Raw genomic sequence first — 18,504 nt, 5'->3', positions numbered from 1 at the left:
TCCAATTCTTGCTTTAGCTCTGGGCAACCAGATCTTCTGCCTCTATTTCTGTCTTGGTACAGAATCTCTTAGGGATTATCACAGGTACTTGGTTTATTGTGCCCTACAGAAATATTCTAAAGCTATTTCATTAATGCTTATAAAGTGGATTTAAATGTAAAGGCAGAAGGTAATGAGATAAGTCAAAGAGGTTAAAAGAAAAAAAAAAAAAACACTTCTGACTGCTATCGCCACAAAAACCAAATTGTAGGGACTAACTGTAAATAAATGTTAGCTGCAAACTAAAGATGACCCTGATCTTTAGAGGAAGAATTCTGGAAGGAATTCCCTATAGGAATAATACATCCTGGAAACCTATGTAGTTGTAAGGATGGAGCTGAATTGGTAGCATTTTATGACATGGTTGTATGAAGTGGAGGCAACTAACCTTCCTGAGCATGACAATCCCTAATCCTGGTGTCCTTAATTGCTGTCAACCCTTTGTAAAATACTTGGAAGGTGTGTATGAGATGAATATGATTCCGGTGTTTAACTTGATCAAAAGAGTGGTCATATGTCTTTGAAAGAAAAGTGTTTTCTGCCATTCTTCCCGGAGGTTTATTCTGGAAGTTTTTTGTCTGCACTGGAAGATTCTACAAAACCTGATAACTTCTAACAGTAGACAAGCAGAATTCACTCTTAAAATCATTTTCTTACTTTTCAATTACGGAAATTTCTGTTTGTATCACTAGGTTACCTCTGACTTCCCGAGTCTTGAGTACCCAGCTTTGATTTGTAAGCTTATGTAGGCTTGTAACAGGGCACTAACCTTCCTGAATGGTCCAACATGTTTAATTATTTTCTGAGTACTTACTAATTAAACAAGGTTAAAAACCTTGGAAATGCATGTAGCTAAAATTCTAGTTATATCTGTGCAATCGAATGGCATCCAGAATGGTGGAGTTCTGTGTTTTCTGCAAAAAACACATTAGATGTAAAATCTAATTTTAGTTTATGAGGGTGATTTGATTTGACCAGACATTAGACATTCAACCTGTGAAGGAAAATACTGTCTTCCTAAATTCATAAACAGATCAGACAAAAATTTGAGCAGTTTCTGAAATGGGATGTTAATATTCAGTTTTAACAAACAAGACTTCATTTCACAACTTAAGAAAACTGTAGTATTTAAACAAAGCTGTTCGAGTCCTGCCACTATGCAGATCTCTGCCTTATTTTTCTTAAACTCAAGTTTGTTATTTTAGAGAAAAGGTTAAATATGAGCCCTAAGTGTTTAAAAAGAGCAACAACAATAAAAAGAAGCTCTATGATAATTTTTATTTTAAAATTTCATTATTTTTCTTTCCTGACACATGCTTGGGGTTGAGTATATTGGAAAAATAGTTAGCTAATATGATTTTGCTATATCTAGCAATGTGCTGAATTAGATACAACAGTATTTTTTCTTCTATCTATTAATATTTCTGCAAGGTTAACCCCCTCCTGTTCTTCAAAATATCTTTTCTTTTTGCAGCTCTGACACTTTGTTTAAAGTTTATGACAATTTTTGTGTCCTTCACTGTCAGTAACTCATTGCTCGTACCTTCAATAGCTTCACGGGTCTTTTTGACTTATTTTGACTCATATTATTTTGACTCACATCCCAAAGATATGATGCCAGAAGGAATATATGTAGAGTGGTTGTAACTAAAGTATCAAGTCTAGCTGCACTGCATGTTCTTGTACACCTCCTTTTAGAAACTGTTATCTTATACTTTCCCAGAAAACAAGGCCGAAGGTTCCTTCCTCCCATCACAAGAACCTACGTATCCTTGTCTTCGCTCTTAAATACGGTTTAGGCAAGTGAGCCATGGCACCTGCAGGGAAGGAATCACTGAAGTCTGGTGATGTGGAGAGGTTCTCAGCATGGGAACAGTGCTTTTGGCAGAGGTTATTTTGAGGAGCAGGCATCTGGATGTTCCTTGCTCCTTCTTCTGGACAGTTGCTAATATTTTCCTCTTGCCATGAAAGGAAGTGTGTGCTGTTTGGACTGAATGCCTGTATCCGTGTGAGTCCAGTGAGAGGATGGCCCGTGCAATGTGTCATACCCACTTTGGGGAAGGTGCATGTCCTCATTTGCTCGGGGGGTTCACCTCCTGGATGGATGGATGGATGGTTGGTTGGTTTCATCCCTGGCAGTTACTTTGAGCTGGTGCCTGAGGTAGGAAACACAACAAAGCTCTTTTCACCTAGCTGATTATGAGGCTTTAAAAGTACTCTTTAGGACATGACTTTTATACCTAAAGTAAAAGAGAGAAGGGAAATATAGACTTGATCTTCCCGACAGTCTGCTTCAGGGTAAAATCTTGTGAGAAAAGTAACTGTAAAAAATTCAGTTTCTGTGGAGACTCGGTTTGGGGTATTAACTTCATAATTTTGACTGAAGATGCTCCCGACTTGTTTGGCTGTTAGGACACATGCTGAAATTCAGCTCTTTAAAGCCGTTCTTGTAGAGACAAGATACAAGGAGAGCTTGTCAATGTGGGGAAAAGAGAGAGGATTGTTTGCTTCCAAGCTTTTGGTGTTTGATTTGTGATCGGTGGCAGCAGATTGGATGGACTCACTGCCTTGGCTGTGCTGCAAACAGGAGTATGACACACTTAGTTGATAATTTTTGCCATCAAACTAAATAATATTGCCTTTCATGGAAAGATTTTGTGGAAAGGTGTGAATAGAAAATGTTGTAGAAAACATCTGAAAGCATCTTCACCCATAACTTTCACTCCATGTATTTCCTAAACTTTTTCTGCTTAAGGGTTTTATTAAATATCCTGGTTGCTTTATGCTCCTGACATCACTTTAGAAAAAGATCACGAAGTTTCAATCTAGTCATCTGGGGTACATCTAAATCTACATTTTGGCTTAAAAGCGTCAGTGTCAGCTGAGGCTGGAAATGGTCTGTTCTGCTCTGAGAAAGGGAGGGGCAGACCCGTAATGGTTGTTCGGGCTGTTTCTGAGAATCAGCTGTTTTTTTCTTTATACTGCAAAGATTAAACAAAGAATGTTAAACATTTCCCAATTTAGCATTTATAATGGAAAGCGGCTGTAGGGCCACAGCTCGCTGCTGCAAGGGCAGGCGTTCGGATTCGGAGTCGCTTTAAAAGGCTTTTATTTTCTTTGAAGACCTATCCTTTCCTCTTCCAGCCTGGCTGCAGTACTTTGCAGTCAGGTGGAGGCAGCTTTAAATTTTTTACTTTCATTTAAGTAGGAGCTAATTTACTTTTGGAAATGAAAGTTGAAGCGACTCAGCTATCTGCAAAGTGGAGGAGGAGGCAGTGGATTTCTTTAACTTTTCAAATGTCTCTGATTCTATTTCACACCAACAGGCAAGCAAAAATTACCTTCCTGAGCTCCTATTAGTAACAATATGTAGTATTAATGATCTAATGTCTTAGCTTCAGCTCTTCATCTCAGTTTCTAAAAAATATCTATTGGCTGTGTTCAGTCGTCTTTATAGTTGCACCCAGCTCAGGAGCTTTGAAGTTAAATGTTGTAGTTTAATTCCTGAGAGCAGCAGAACGACAGTTTTTGACCTACTGACAGCACAGCTTTTTCCATAGCATTTCACTAGTGATTGCATGGAGAACTTGGAGAACTGTGACTTTCTGTTCCTCATAGCAAGGAGAAAGAATTCTTAAGGGTGACTGTATATGACCAAAAAAAAAAAAAAAAAAAGAAAAAAAGAGTTTGTGGGCAGTTTTTTAACATCTCAGTGTTATATATGTTTTTCTTGTTTCAGCTGTTTGTCAGCCTTTCTTATTTTGTCTTACTTGAACAGGCAGCCTGTAATCGAAACAAATACGTAGCTCCAACTGTCTTAGTTGGAGATGAGGGGAATTTCAGCTTTATGCAAATATATGTTTTACTCTCTGCTGAAGTGAAATAAGTGTTAATAAAGTTAGTTTTTAACAGAGCAGCTAAGAATGTCCTTTTGCTTCTCGATTGGCTAGTTTTCAGAAATTCGGTAGTTCTCTGTCATCACATGTCGACAAGATCTAAACATCTTATATAATTAAAACATTTTCAGAAAAAAAAAATATTTCTGGTTTCTTTTATAAATTGTAAGCACTGCAAAAATCAGATATCCATTTTCTGCCTTCTCTAGCCTGCCTGCAAGTAGATTTTGTCTAAACAAAAGAGCCTTGCACTCAGAGCTCACAAACATTTGTGTATTACTTAGGTATCTACATGAGTAATTTTATTTGCCTCTTAGAACAGCTTAAATATATTTGTAAATATTTGCCCAGCTTTTTGTTTCTTAAGGGAAGCTTTTCAAGAATTCCTTTTTATTTTTTTGAGCACGTCAAAGTTTGAGTTTAAAAAATATTTCAATCTTGTGATTGCATTTCTTACAGAATGTTGGAATTTTTGGACTGTGCATCTGTTTAGGCACGTGGAGAAAGACAAGACTGAGATCATGTAAGTCATGAAACTGAGGGTGAATAATCCATACTTTGTTCTTTCACCATTTTTATAATTTATACCCAGATGCAAGTAATAAACCAAAAAGGAAATAAAGAAAATCTAGTTAGCATTTATTTTTAAAGTGATTAATGAAAAGCAAAGTTCAAATGAGGCCTCAAATCCTGGTGGTGCACAATGAGTTGATTTATTTTGTAAATAGACCATGGATAATTAACCATAAAACAAAACTTTTTTTTTCTTTTTTTTTTTTTTGAAACTTGCATAATGACATTGGTTTCTTTTAGTTGCTGTGAGTTGCACAGAGGGATAACGACTTATTCACAACTGGTTGCAACTGGTTACAGCCAAGAAAGGAAAAATCCCAGAGCAGCTAGAGGAAAAAGGCTGTTAAAACCCTGCTACACTTGTAGTTTTACAGTAAGGCATTTGCTAATGGCTATAGTGGGCAAAGCTGCCCTTGCATGATAAGAGAAAAAGAGTAGATACGTACATACTCTGATGATGCTTGCCATGTTATCCTGTGCTTTGGCTTGAAACCTGTTAGCAAAAGACAGCCCCTGCAGCTGGCCTTGTGGTTCACAATTTTGTATTCACTTCTAAATAACATTACTTTATGCTCTGTTATAAGCTTCTATGATGCCTGTATCTTGCTACTCTGGCAGTGGGGAAGAGTCCTCCAGATAGTCAAAATAGTCTGACTTGCTGCCAAATCCTCTTGTGAGCCAGACAGCGATGGTAGTTTTTCAGATATGTGATGTGACAAAACTGCCTGCCCAATGTCCCCCAAATTTGCTTCTTCGTATTCCACAGTCATCTGTGGAAGGGATTGCTTATGCCCAAGAAGGAGAAGGTCCAATTTGTTGTGTGAGCACATTCACTACTAATCAAAACTACCAGCTGGGGTTATAGCCCTGGAGAATGTAAATAAACTGGTGCATGAGATGTTCAGATGACAATATGGCAGCTTTTGTGTTGGTTTGTTTTAGTTGTCCATATTCGAGTTTAGTCATCTCGTGCCAGCTTATTAGAGTGAAGAGAGGCTTTATATAGGTAATGGTCAAGATGCAAGAGGTTGGATTTGCCACAGATACGTTGTCTATATGGACACTTTAGCCCGCTTTCACACACCACAATGTGCCTTAAAATTCTTTTGTCCGTGTATATAATAAGTCTTGCAGTTCACATGGAGCTGAAATCTGATCATGATGTGTTCATGTGAAAGTTGGTTTATAGGTGTAACTGGGCTGTTTCACAGAGAGACTCCTAAGGTATTTGCAAGAGGCCCTCCTCATTAACAATTATAGCCTGGATAGGCACAAGTAGTGAGTAAAATTACTTAAAACCAGCAGAGTTTTACATGTGTTGAATAATTTTATCACAAAAGTGTTACGGACTGATGCTTGTAAGAGTTCTGTGTCTTAAATTGATTTTGTAGGCATTAGTTTCTTCTATAAATAAGAGGTATTCATTGTCAGCAATGTACTGTAGAGACTGAAGAGAGGAGAAGCAGATCATTAATGTCAGACTGTCACCTGCTATCTCTGTGAGCTTCATGTAGATAACTGGGTATAAGGGTTGTGCATGGAATTTTTAGTCTAGATCCCAGATGCAAGGCAAGGCCTTAGATCAGCTCTTTAAACCCATAGCAGGATAACTGCTGAGTTCCCACTGCATTACTAACACTAGTAACTACAACACATGGGCTGCCACTTCGAATCTTTTTTTTTTTTTTTTTTTTTTAGGCCAAAGAGTCAAGTTAAAATAGCATTTAATTTGAGCAAGAGACTTCTGTTTGTGGGTGGGAGTTGTGCTGGGTGCAACATTAGCACATTACTTTTGAGTGGCATTGCAGTGAAGACAAGACCCCAAAAGTAAGTTTACACTTTTCGGCTTCTCTTTGGGTCCTATTGGAAAGGAAGCCAGTGAGGATCTACTGTGGTAGCACTAAGTGGATGTGCTTGTCCCATGGGGTCTCCCTTGAAAAATGCTGTTGTCAGACTTTTACTGGGGAAGTTGTGATGATGTATGGAATCTGCTACGTACTGTTTATAAGTTTGAACTTGATTTTATTGACTAACTGAATCCTTTTATCTTGTGACAATCTTTTTCTGTGCTCTACATCATGCCAAAGAGACAGGGGAGTGGTGTTGGCATATCTTTGTATGAATAGGTCTGTCATTAAATATTTGAAATAGAAACATCTGAAATAGATCTTGCCTGAGAAGAACAATGGGGTAACTAGAGAAAGCTGGTTTTCTCCAAATTCTCTTTTGGGGGCTGGAGTTTTAAGCAAACAGAAAAGGAAAAAAAAATAAAAATAAAAAAGGAAGAAAGAAAAAAAAGAACGAAGTGATCAGGTATCAGCACAGGGTCTTAAAAACACCAAAGCCTGAGAGGCGTGAAGGGAGACACAAAGGAAGCTGAGAGAGGAGAGGGGAGGTATTAAATTTAGCAGAGGGAGGTTTTTCTTCATTTTATTTTTATTTTTTCAGTAAGTTTAAGACCAGACAAGGGAGAGGAAAGCTGGTAGTAGAGAACCGACAGTCCCTCATTTGGAAAAGGCAATGTGTGTAGGAAAGGGGAATTTTTTCACATAATGTTGATCTAAGCATAAGGAACTTGTGCTGAGGATGCTGAGGCACAGAGGTGCTTTTTGATATTTTCAGTTTTCTCTAGTTTCTAAATCGGTGTTTTTATTTTGTGAAGGTGAAGAATAAGTGAGTCGGTCATCTTCCTCAGGCAGGGCAGCTAGGCTCTGAAATCTTACTGCTGGGAAGGGGTTACAGACAATCTTAGCTGAAGAAATATGCAGGGTGAAGGAGAGCGCATTCAATTCATTTCAGATTGTGGAAGCTGTCAGCCCGTGGGCCCAGTATGCAGAAGGCACATTCAATAGTCCGCTTGGTGTGCAGTGGGGAAAGCTCTGTTAGAGAAGTGACAGAGGTAATTGTAGTTCAGGCATTTGAACAAGCCTTTGTATTTCTCTCATATGGTAATGACCTGTTTGTAAAGATATGCAATCCAAACTCTTTTTATTTTGCCCCCCACTCTCTTCCCATACATTGCTCCCCAAATCTAATACTTCAAAAAACCACAGGAGAGGTGATCCCAGCAGCCCTCCCCAAGACTTTCCTCATCTCTGCTTTGCAAAGTGTGGCATCTGATGTTCCAGTAGGTAGGTTCAAGTTAGAAAGTGCTTTCATGGGGGACTAAACAGTAAAATTAATTGCTTGAATCCTTGGATTTCTGCTCCAAGCACTGCATTTAAAAATGCGCTTTATAACAAACAAATTATTTGATTCTTAATGAGATTCCATCCATGTCACAAAAAGCCCTTCACCAAATGGCACAGGAGGCAACCACTTCTCAAAAGCATCTCAACATTGAAATATCCAGGGGGTGCCAATCACTGGGAATGATGTCATGTTTACAGGCCAAGCCATACCTCAGCTCCCCTTCTGGTCTTCCTAAGTGAATACTTTCATATGCTGGGGCTCTTGCTGCTACCTGATTTAGGTGAATCCTAATTTGAATTCCTCCTGCTTTAGGTCAGGACTCATCTTGCAGTTTCAGTCAAGCTTGCATTGTCTTCATGGTATTTTGCATTTTACTCGTTTGGAAATGTGTGAGCAGTGAGCAAGAATCTTAGTGGTTCAAGAAAAAAGAATTCTTGGTTGCTTAAGCATCTACAAATCTCAACTATACTTCTATTTATCTATAAATTAAATTTAAAGGAACAGACCAAATGACAATGGTAATGAAGAACACTTGACCCAACAAGACTTGTGCTAGTTGCTACATAAATGATTGTATGAAAAGCTTTTTACTTTTCATACATCAGTAAGCTCCACCAGTCTAAGGAGTAGACAGGAACAACATACCACCTAGATTATTAATAATAATTAGATTGTCACTGATATATTGATAGAATTCCAGAGGTATTACAAGCTGCTGAGGTTCACTAAAGAGTATGGAAGGCGAGGACTAGAATTAGTAAAAATAATTATAATAAAAATAATAATCTAGTGGAATTCTCTTCTGATTGAAATACTGGCTCATTGTATATATATATATATACATACATACATACATATATATGATTGTATATATATATAAAATGCACACACACACTCCTAAGACTCAATTTATTTTCATTATCTATATTTACAGGTAAAGCTTTTTTACATTTGTGGAATAGAAATGCTTGTTTCAAACTTTTCTTTCAAAAATGTGCTCTATGTTCTAATATAAAATTTAAATCAAAACTGAAAGCAACAATCAAAACAAAATTATTTTGTCAAAACAAAACATTCAGTTGATTGAAATCATTTTTTATATTTGTTTCATGGGCAACTTTGCCATACACTGTTTAATTCAACTGTGAAACAAAAGCAAATTTCAAAGTCTGTAGCTATCCTGTAAAGCAGAAATATGGGATTGTGTTTGGGCTCTTCTAGGTGACATTTAGGGGAGCACATCATCAGAATTCTACTGAACCTATTTAAAAAAAAAAAAAAAAAGTAAATCTCTCATATTCTATTGAAACAGCAAAAATATTAAAATAGATGTGGACCCTTAAACTTTGCTGAGGTCTTGTATTGATGTCACTCACAGCAATGGACTTCAAATACACCACTGTTTTTTAAATGCTTCTGTTGTTGATTTAACTCTCTGTGGATGTTCATAAAATTACAAAAATGGTCCCTTGGATTATTTGGGATTTTATAATGGGACTTTCTGATTGACTGTTACAGAGATAGTGTCTGTCTCTGCATCTACGTGTAGGTGCCCCCTGGAGATATGTTCTTTCTGCTCTGCAAATTGAGAAGCCTTTGATACCATTTCAATTCTACTGGCTTCCTTCACTGTGGAGTGCTTACAGATCAAATTTCCTCAGTTTTGGGTGCCTGTCATGGCACCATTGTTTGCAACATCATGGTGTGTCTGTGAAACGTATGTAGTTAATATTAGTGTATTCAATTTGTTGCTTCTTAGGTTTGATCTGAAAGGGACCTTCCCTTATTAGAGCACTTCTGGTTGTTGCTGTCTTTCCTCATCCTGTGTAACATCCAAAATACTCTTGATTTCTCTTCTTAATGTCTTGGATGTTTTTTCTGCTCCGTTCCTCTTTCTCGTGTGGGGTTGGTATGCTTAAATACTACAGTTCTTCTGGCAGCGTTCTTGTCCGGGGCCACAATATGGTGTGCCTCGGAGGCATACTACTTTAGGTTATGGTTTTGGCTGATCTTAAGTTCCTCAGGACTGGCATAAACCCAGCTCCGTGGGAGCACTCTACAAAAGAACAACATGAATTTAAAGGGGGTATTTTTGAGAAGTAGGGCTGAGGGTAAAGATTAAAAGCAAAACACGTAGTTAAGGATTGAGCTGTTGCTGGAGGCACTGTTTCACGTGAAATGTAAAGGACCTGACCTTGTCTCAGCAATGTGTGGATCCCTGCTTTTCCAACAAGGGCTGCAGTACTTCCCTGCTCACACGATACCTTGGTTATTCTCATCTGGCTTCCTTGAATTTGGCTAGATACAGCAATGTCCTTTGGCTTAGAAATATTGTCACTGGGACTTTTGTAAGTTAGGGATAGAACAGTCAGCATCTGATCACCCCTGCAGAAGAAACGCATCCTGCAGCTCTACTTTGGAGTTTGTGCTCAAGTCTGAGGTAAACACAAGGCGACAAAAAACAAGAAATGAAAAGATTTTCCATTTGTTTGCCCACCTAACCTTTTGTTTCTGTTTTTCAGACTTGGTAAGGGGTATTTTGTCATACAGAAAAGCTGCTTTTAAACAAATACTCATTCTAGGGATAATAGTGTAGTTGCTTCGATATTTCTCAGTCACAGACCAGTGATGAGACAGACAGGAATATATGCTTTGTCTAACAGCTGTCTCCTCTATTCATCAGAATTTTTTACGTGACTAAGCATGTAACCTGCCGTATCAGTATATATTGAATTTAGTCTTAAGAAGGCTGATTTAATCTGAAGAATATATTTTTGCACTGGTCTTGAATGTGAAGAGCTGGAATAATGATATTTTTAGGCTTTTTTTTTTTTTTTTTTAAAAAAAAAAAAAAAAAGCTCTGCCACCACACTCTATAAATAAATTTCTGAAAAAGTTTGTTGTGTATATGGGACACACAATATTCCTTGCATGCTGGTAGAGCATCACACATCACAAAGATAATAATAATGTAAGCAGTAAAATATCCCAAGCAAACAGAAAGCATCTGTAGATCTTGCCTAGCTGGCTAGTATTATTGGGATGGTTCTTTTTAGCTTAACATACCATTAATGCTTTGCAAATGTATATGTGCATGCTGAGGGCTGGCCAGGAGTTGAACTGCCTTTATAATGGTTATATTGAATTGCTGCACTGTGCCTGAATGCTTACAGACACATAGGAGGACAGGAAAGGTACTCAAGAAACTGATAGACCATGCCGGATCTGGTCTACCAGCTCTAGTTACAGGAGAATGTAATGTGCTATAAACAAGATGTGAAGAAAAATTTATAAAGGTACTTGGTGAAATGCTGCTATGCAACTGAAGTGTTTGTTAGCTGCTGTCCCAGGATGGATTGTCTATGTCCCTTTGTTGTGCTGCTCTCTTTAATAAATAACACACCAAACTCAGAGATATGATTTAACTGGAAAGATTTGTATCATTAAAAACTTGTAACAGATGTAGAGAGAAAGCTATTCTGCCCCCCATTCTCTTCCAGTGCCTTTGCTATCTGTAATAGTTGAAGGCTATAACATATCTCTCTGAGCCTTCACTTTCAGACTGATACTTGCCAGTCTGTCTTTGGAAAGTCAAGGTCATTTCTGCAGTGTGCAGGAGTAAATATTAGAGGTATAGCCAGGAACCGTGGCTGTTTGGTTTTCTAATGAACTGTGCTTCTTTATAGGCAGCATTTCCTGTAGAAAAAAGGTGAAATATTCTTTTGTAACATATATTAAACCTGATCTAATTTTTTCCCGTGGCTTTAGCAGGCTGTGGGGATCAAGTCTATGTTGGGGATTCTCCATGCAGACTGTGGATGCAGTCAGAACCCACAATTGGCTTTCAAGCTCTTTCAGCCTATGCTGCCCTCAACCCAGGTGGGCCAGCTCTGATTGCAGATACAGAAATTAGAAAACTTCTGATGTTACCTTGAAATAAAGTGGCCCGTGAAGAAATCCTCTCTTGGGAATCCTAGATTTACTGTTGTGTTCACAAAATCTTTCTTTACTTTCTCTAGAAGTATGATTTTGCTGGACAATTAAGATTGTAAGCATTAATCTGAAAAGGTTCCCAATGGGAGGATATTGGCAACACAGGTAATAGAGCCATACTAAGACAGGCCCCCTTTCAAGAGTCAAAGATCTTTAGGTTAAGAGGTAGAAGACTTTTAGAAAAGTTAATTTTGCATCAGTATGTTGTGGATTGTAGTACATCCAAGAGCACTGTCTTTCACAGGTCCTGACAGTCTGGTGTCCCTAGAGATCCTGCTGCACATATCATTGCTTTCAGTGGTAGCTCCTGGGCAAGAAGGACGAGTTTATCTCAGAACAGCTCCCACAAAGTGGTGGTACACCAGACATGGAATTTGTCCCATCTCTGCTGTGCAATTCGAGTTCTTTTGGGGTTCCCTTTCTAGATTCATCTGTTTAGTAGCACTGCAGTATGAGCTTCAAAAATGGCTGATTTCTGTCTCACAGACATATGCTTAAATTCCTTCTTCTATAGCAGTTTGTAGAGCATCTTCATTTTCAGTCTTCTACTGTTCAGTGAGAAATCAATTTAGGATTAGGGTCCTTCAGTAAGGAGCCTGTTGCAGAAGTCCTTCAGACATTGCATGGTACAAGAACTTACGATTCTTATGACTGAACATTCTGATATAAATATGAGACTGCTGTATTTGTGGCAAAATCTTGATACAGTCTTGCTGCTATGTGGGGCATTTAAGAGATCCTGAAATATCTTTGAATCTGAAACAATGGGAAGCTGCATACTTCATGACATCATAAGATAAAATAAGGTCAGGAAAAAAGTCATGTTTGCAAGTCCAGTAACAGAGCTGCAAGAATTATTTGCAAGAAATAATTTAGTTGCCAAATATAGCAATCAAATATCCACGAGTTGATCAGTCTCTGATTCAGGAATCACTGGAATTTATTTGGTGACTACCTTCAATATTTATATTCTGTGGACTCTCTGTCACTGGAGGTGGAAGAGGGATAGCTGTGGTTTTAATACTATTTGCAAAAGCCTATTCTGTAATTTTCCCCTCTGGCATCTGTCTTTGCATTACATGAAGCCAGGCATTTAAGAGACTACAGTTTTGATGAAAAGACTAACAAGTTTAGTGTTCCTACCAGAATTAATTTTTAGCATGTAGGAGGCTTCACACAGGTTCATGAATCCTCACAGATCCTTCACATTACATTTATTTTATTAGCCCTACGATTGAAATGGTAAAAGAACAAAACTTGATAAAGAAGACTGTTGATGCTCTATGAGCCAAGTGGGGGACGTGGTTCCATGAGCCCATTGATTCAGAAGATCAGCATGAAGCTCAGTGCACAGACGGGCAAAAACACGTCAAAGGCTGTTGCAGGTAGTGCTGCATTCGTAAAGGCAGCATGGCCACCCATTCACTTTCCAGCCACCACGTAGCAGAGGAAAGACGTCATGCTGCAGACGTCTGTTACTCTGTTTGCTTACCCTTACCCCGGTTCCTGAGAGTTTTGGAATAGGTTCTGACGAGTGCGTATGGTAGTCATTGTTTATGACCATACTTCACGATGTCCTACTGACTTAAAGAGCCCAAATTTGGCCCTCTGTAATTTAACCAACAACATACACGGCGAACTCTCAGCTAAAGAGCTGGGAACAAAACTTAGTTCCTGGTTTCCTGCCTATTAATTTAGTACATATCTGATTTGAAATCTGTTTTCTACATACCCTTGCATGCATATTCCTTGGCACATGTGCTTCTTGCCATTATGGGGCAGATCCCATAGATTTTCTGCGTCATTAGTAGAGAGAGCCAGTCATTAGGAAAAAAAAAAAAAAGCTTATTTGCCTGAGCCGTTAAGATTTTTTCTCACAGTTCTGCCTGTGGCGCCTGTCACTAGCAGTCAAATAAGGACAATTTTACCATTCTCTCCTGCTGCTCTAATTTTTTTTTTCAGTGCCAGTACATGTATTTGTTATTCTTTATAACTCCCTTTGAAGTTGGGAATCCAAGGGGAATCTAAAACCGACCAGATGTTTCTGCTGCTGGAGACACAGAAGACAGCAAGGATTAAGTTTAACTGAAACTTACTTCTCTACAAAGCCCATTACAGTCAAAATTCTTCCTCAGATAGATTTATTTATTATTTATATTTGCACTTGCCATCCTGGGTAGGTGATACCTCAAGTCATCTTGCCCAGGAGGAAAATGGATGATTTATCCAAGTAAATAGTGTATCAGCAACTGCCTGTGTTGATTTCCCTTATGGGGTTTCAGTTCCATTACACTGCATATTTCCCACCCACACTCTTTATACGGCATTTCATGTTGAGGGAAATCATTCCCATCTCTTTAGCTTCAGAGGACAGATATGTGGAACCATCCGGAGGGAGGGCAGCGTCACTTGCATGCGGAGGGAGGTAACATACATGAGAAAGTGCTGTCTGGAAGGCAGCGTGATCTTTAACTCCTTCTCCTTTCACTGCTGGGAGATGGGAGAAAGGAACAGAAGCAGGCACAGGTGGGGAGGGACAGGAAAAAATGCTTTTATGGACACATGAGTTCAGGTTGTATGCTTTTGAAGGTGCAAGACATGGAAAAAAATATTTTAAAATATACTGTGATGTAAAGGCATTAGGAAATCTTACACGTTGTCCAGGTCCAAATTCTGGCATGGCAGATCCTGCTTGGCTGTGTCTGCAGTCATGGCCACAGGAGGAAATAGCAGAGTCAGAGCTCGTGGAGGTCAGGATAGGGAAGCAGCAAAGAGTGAGGCTTTGGTTTCTCTTTGCTAGGCATGGACTTAAGCTTCTAGATTTTAAACACCACAGATTTCTGCTGTACTTTGTTGCCAAGTTATCTCATGTAAGTTTATGGGACTCTGTCTCTATGCCTGTCTGTCAAGACCATACACAACTTTTGAGCATGCTGACCATTTTCAGAGAAGTCTGAAAGAAAAGATAATTCATTTTCTATAAAAAGGGGGTCTAAAGAGAAGAGAGAAAACTCAAACTAGTGCCACTGCTGGGCAAAAACAAGCAGAACTTACCATTTAACCAAGCTTAGTGGAGGACGGCTGGCTGGCCAGCACATGCTTTGCTCCAGAGCAACCACAGCACGCTGTCTTTTGCTCACTGAGAATTTTATCTTTCTTGTAGGAGGGGAGACCTACAATAATTGTACTCGTATTGTGTAGAGCTTGCAGGCTCTGATCACCAATCTGCAGGAAGATGGGCTTTGTTAGTATTACTTTCATGTCTGAGCCATTTTTCTTAAAGTCCTGCCCTCTTTCTTGCAGGTAGTCAAGGTACATCTCTGGCTGGCAGCATTTTCCCATTTCTCTCTGCTGAGGGGTTACAACACCTATTCCTTGCTTTTCTCTGTTTGGATTCACGGTATTATTTCACGCTAAATCTCACTACTTCTCAAGTCTCGATGTCACAGCCACCATAATTGAGAAATAGTATTGGGCTCTGCCTAAGTTGCTCTTTAATTGGCCAGATGGATCGCTAATGCCTTTGCTGAGGCACTGTCCTCCATCATTAGCTGTTGGAGATGCCTCCTAATATTCCAAGGCCCTGTACAACACCCTAATTTGTTTTTAAACAGGGAAATCAGAACCTTTGTAATTATATAGAGCCTCCTGATAAACATCAGATAAAAGCATTTATTTTTTTCTGATTTCAAAATATAAAAGAAATAAGTCCTGGGAACACTGAGATTTTGGATTTTCTGCGAGTTTTTGAGGAAAGATAAAAAGAAAAGAAATCATGGTTTTCATTTTATATTTTAGGACCTGAATTCCCAGCTTTATATTAAAGGGAGACAGGTTAAAATCGGGGAATTTGGGATCTACATATTTTCTCGTCTTTATTTTTTTGTCAAGGCATCGAGGCAGATGGTATGAAAAGCATTTATATTGGTCTCTCTGCTGATGGAGCTTAACCTAATAATCCAGGACTTGGAACTGGGTGCTTCGATAAAAACACTTTCTGAGAGATTTTTCCATTCAAAACACCAGCAGAAGTTTTTTAATTGACAACATCAGAAATTAGTATCCTGCCAGGACTACATTTCTTTGCACCTTATTACTCAGAACAAAAGATTAATATATACTCATTCCAAGCATGAGAGTTTTCAATATTTTTTTCCTAAATTAAACCAAAGACAAAGTGAAATGGTTTACCACAGGATTGTGAGAGTGAAAATGGGGAAAGTCCCAGTTCCGTGTCAGTTATTACTTTGTCCTAGTTTAAGCACTTGACTCTTTCTTCTGGTGATTGCTCCATTTTCTTGTTTTTTATAGCGTGCTAGATACTTTGAAATTTGCAGACTTAGCTCAGTCTTTGAAATGAAGTAATCCTAGCTCTGAAAATGCCAAATTAAACTGTGATTCAGAATTCCCCTTAATTGTTAGCAACTTCGTATACAGAAAAAGCTGCGCTCTACTGGGGTTTTCCTTCATTCAGCTTTAGTCTGAACTTCATTTCCTATCTTCTTCCTGTTGTCATGGGGCAAACTGAAAGACCAAAACCAGTGCATAAGAAAATAACATGGTTCTCTTCTAAAATTTGGAGCACAGGTCTGTGTGGACCCCTCCCACTTCTTGGATTTCCTTATGTGTATGCTCTTGAGAAATTGCATTTAAAATATATACAGGAAATTAAGCCTAACTGAGAAGATTATACCTTGTAAATATTTTCTTCTGTATATTTTGATAGAACAGCATGGGCGTGGAGGGCAGGGGTGTGGATTTTATAAATGTTTTTATGCTTTCATAATGCAGCCCATAATCCATTTTAGACCGTTCTTCTTAAACAAAGACATTCAGATTTGCTATAGAGGTTAGCAAATAATGAAACAGTACCACTGAATTGCGATGTTAACACCCCAAAGCAGCCAATCCAAGTGGGATAGCATGCACCCTGTTTTCTTGGGTCAATTTCTGATTTTTTTTTCCTGCTTCTGTACAGCAGTTTTAAAGGTTACTTCTTGTGTCCTTTACAGTTGTCATTTTCCATACTGCAAGGAAGAGTGCACTGTGGAAAGGATCTGTTGTGGAAACATCAGGTGCAAAGACACAGTCTACCTATCGTCTGTGACATACTGTCTTATAAAGTCAAACAGGAATCTCTATCTCTTGCAGTCGGGTATTAGAGATTAAGCAATGAGTCCAAACCAACAAGGAGCCAGAGGGCAGATTGCACATCTGACTGTGAAAGTCATCATCAGGCCAAGTACTCAATCAGGCCAGTTGGAAAAGCATCTTGTTTCTCAGAGGTAGGGCTGGATTTATGTTCTGCCCAGCACACTCATTTAGAGAGAGAGGATTAGATAGCCCATAATATCACTGCTAAGACTCTTGAACACAAAGGGGTTACCAGGGCTTCATGCTGCACTCACTCTCCCAGGGTGGCAAGTGTATGGATGAGGTAGGGACATGGATACAGCCCCCAGTACCCCCAGACCAGCCGAATTATTCCAGCAAAGTAGTCTGAACCTCAGTGGAACACGTTCTCCACTGACTCCCAGAGGTTTGTGTTCTGGCGGTCACCGAATCAGAGGAATTATGCCTCCTGTGATCTCTTTCTCAAACAATGCTCCTACGTCCCTCTCCCTCGTGATTTAACAGCTGTCTTGCAATTGCGGTTCTTACATCTACCTTTATTAGATCTCCAGCTAGCCCTATGGCCTCTTTCATCTTCCTTTCCCAGGGCCCTCGGCAGATTCCTACCAACTTGCCGTTGCTTTGTATCTGCCCTCGGATCGCTGGTGCTGCTGTTCTGACAGCCTACCCAAATCCTTCTTTGCTCAGAGGAAATAATAACTCTCATTCAGTTGCTTTCTTAGCATTTATTGTGACATCCAAAGACAAATGCAAACTCATCTCTAGAATCATTATTCTCTTTGAAGAACAACGGATTGTCAGGGGAGGCATTTTTTTGTGTGGATTCACTTAGAAGTTCTGTCCCCCAGTGTGGTTCTCCAGCTGCCCCTGTCATATTCTCAGTTGTTGTTTATCCAACTTTTAATAATTTCCTTTTCATGCTAGAAAGGCCCACATAATTTTCTCTGTGTGTGCATGTATTTGTATTTACTTCATGTTTTTTTATTTCTTTAAATTCATAACATACAAAATATATAGAAAAAGACATCCATTGCACTAGATACATGCATTATGCATGCATAAATTTTATATATATATTGGCCTGAATTTCATAAAATGTCTAGGGATTTTGTGTGCCTACGTTTTCAGTGCACTGTTGCGGTCTTTAAGGTATCTCTTAATCACCTCACATCATGACTAATTCTTGGAAGAAACATACTGGTATGTGAATAGCTAGGCTATGCCCTACTTCTATGTAGAGACGAGTGGAGGGAATACTTCTTTGTGCTACTGAAAGAGATGAAGACTGTGGATATTGCTTCACTTCATCAAAAGAAATAATATCACTTATGTTACCAGCAGCGTTGCTTTCTACACCTGGGCATTGGCTATTTATGTGTTTTTTTGGATCACCAAAGGTACTTAGAGGTTCCTGTTTAATCCTGCGGTGGCTTTGATTAGTGGACTCTGATTTTGACTAATCTCCATTTCATCCGAAAATGGGAAATCAAGCCTGGCCTGAAACCAGCCCAAGGTGGTATGAAAATCCCTAGCTTAATTTGCTCTATTAACATAAGCTTTCACCTAAAAGTGTTAAGATGAGATCAGCACGAGGCTTGCCATTACAGCAGTGTGCACAAATATGAGGGTGGAAAATTGCTCAGAGAAACTGTCATTCAAGTTCTCAGGGTAATGTAGG

At 38.9% G+C, this 18,504-nt stretch overlaps 1 protein-coding gene across 12 annotated transcripts in view; it reads left to right on the top strand.

The window, feature by feature from the left end:
- ZBTB20 (zinc finger and BTB domain containing 20) overlaps positions 1 to 18,504 on the top strand; it is a 452,132-nt gene that overhangs the window by 216,770 nt on the left and 216,858 nt on the right. For 2 of the 12 annotated variants that reach the window (XM_082751629.1, XM_082751622.1), the window contains one exon: positions 4,395 to 4,458. The exons of the other annotated variants lie outside the window; for them this stretch is intronic. The gene's annotated coding sequence lies outside the window, so the exon portion shown is untranslated. The remainder of the gene's footprint in view (positions 1 to 4,394; positions 4,459 to 18,504) is intronic. 12 annotated transcript variants of the gene reach the window in all.

This window comes from Aythya marila (assembly GCF_965140915.1).
Source record: "Aythya marila genome assembly, chromosome: 1".
Taxonomy (NCBI): domain Eukaryota; kingdom Metazoa; phylum Chordata; class Aves; order Anseriformes; family Anatidae; genus Aythya; species Aythya marila.
This window is presented reverse-complemented; position numbering and strand designations above follow the sequence as displayed.